Here is a 2042-nt window from a genome sequence, read left to right on the forward strand (position 1 = left end):
AAATCAAAACCACAATGAGATATCATCTCACTCCAGTTAGAATGGCTATTTTCAAAAAGACAGAAAATAAATGCTGATGAGGATATGGAGAAAGGGGAACTCTTATACAGTGTTGATGGGAATGTAAATTAGTACAGTCACTATGGAAAACATTATGGAGATTTCTCAAACAACTGCAGATAGAACTACCACACAATCCATCAATCCCAGTACTGGATATATGTCCAAATGAGTGGAAATCAACAAGGATACATCAACTCCCATGTTTGTTGAGGCTCTATTCACAATAGCCGAGAGTTGGAACCAACCTAAATGTCCTTAACAGATGATTGGATAATGAAAATGTGATATATCTACACAATGGAATACTACTCAGCTATAAAAAAGAATGAAATTCTGCCATTTGTAGCAACATTGATGAGCTTGGAGAAGATTATATTAAGTGAAATAAGCCAGGCACAGAAAGAGAAACACCTCATGTTCTCATTCATGTGTGGAAGCTAAAGAAATTGGTCTCATAGAAGTAGAGAGTAGAATAGCCATTACTAGAGACTGGTGGGGGGAAAGAGGAGGGGGGTGGGTGATGGTGGGAAGTGGATACAAAATATTAGAGAAATAGGAAGAATGGGATCTAGTGTTCCATAGTAACATAGGGAGACCACAATTAACAACAAAGTACTGTGTATCTTTGAGTAGCTAGTCAAGATGATTTGAACGTTTGAAGCAATAGATATACTAAGCATCCTGATATAATCATTGCTCACAGTATGAATGTACACAAATATCATATCATATTCCATTAAAATATACAATTATCATGAGTCAATTAAGAAAAATAAATTTAAAAGAGAGGGAAAAAATGGAGAAATAGAGAGCAGAATAGTGGTAACTATAGGCAAAGAGAGGAGGGATGGTGGGCAGAAGAAAGGTTGATAGACAAGTACGAAGTTATAAAGTTACAGTGAGACAGGAAGAATAAGTTCTGGTGCCCCTAGGTGACAATAGCTAATAGTTTTGTAGTGTATTTCAACATAGCCAGAAAAGAGGATCTTAAATGCACAAAGAAATAATAAATGTTTAGGGGACAGATATGCTAACTATTCTGATTAGATCATTATCCAATTGATATGTGTATTGAAAGAACAGATTGTGTCCCACAAACATGTACAATGAAAAAATAAATCAAATTTTAAAAATCACTTGAATTTCTGTACACTAACAATGAACAATCTGGAAAGAAATTTAAGAAAACAATTCCATTTACAATAAGATCAGAAAGAATAATATGTTTAAGAATAAATTTANGTTTGAGCTGATGGTACATGAGAAGTTAAAATATCTGAAATTTGCCATAGCTAAAAAAGCACGTAAATAGATTTCCAGTGTAATTATAGTTACCAAAATTATGATTTTCTCTTTCATCCACTCTCCTGTCATGTTTTCTTTTAAATTATGATTGGCTAAGTAAAAATTGTAATATCGCTTTTCACAGGATAAACAGTGAAATGTTTCACAGAAGGAGAAAATTGCAATGAAGAAAGCCTGTACTATATTTGCACCCATACAGGAGATAATTACCTAAAAATCATAAAATAGTATCCAGTGAATACAATTTTTTCATAGCAATGATGAAAGTTTTCATCAGGTAAAGACCAAAAATCTCTGGTAAAAAACAGACTGCAAACATTAGTAGCAAAAGAAACTCTAAAAATAGGACTCCTACCTGTAGGTTTTCATAATTCTTGGTGATACCCTTACATCTTTCATTTGAGCATGAAAATGCTTGTTTTGGATATATAAAACATTTTCAGTAAAGTTAATAATGAACCAAAAACCTAATTTTTCCAAACCAATAATTTCACTGAATTGATTTGATTTGTGCTATGTACATAGACATAATTGTGAATTTTGTAAAACTGGTAGCCAATTAAATATTAATAAAGAAAAAGCTAGAGCATCAAAAAAATGTTTCCACCTTTAACGGAAAAACAAGACTTGGGTCATTAGACTTTAATAGCTTTTAATGTCTTGGGACATTGAAA

The sequence above is a fragment of the Galeopterus variegatus genome, unplaced genomic scaffold (genome assembly GCF_000696425.1).
Source record: "Galeopterus variegatus unplaced genomic scaffold, G_variegatus-3.0.2 Scaffold6623, whole genome shotgun sequence".
In the NCBI taxonomy this organism is placed as follows: domain Eukaryota; kingdom Metazoa; phylum Chordata; class Mammalia; order Dermoptera; family Cynocephalidae; genus Galeopterus; species Galeopterus variegatus.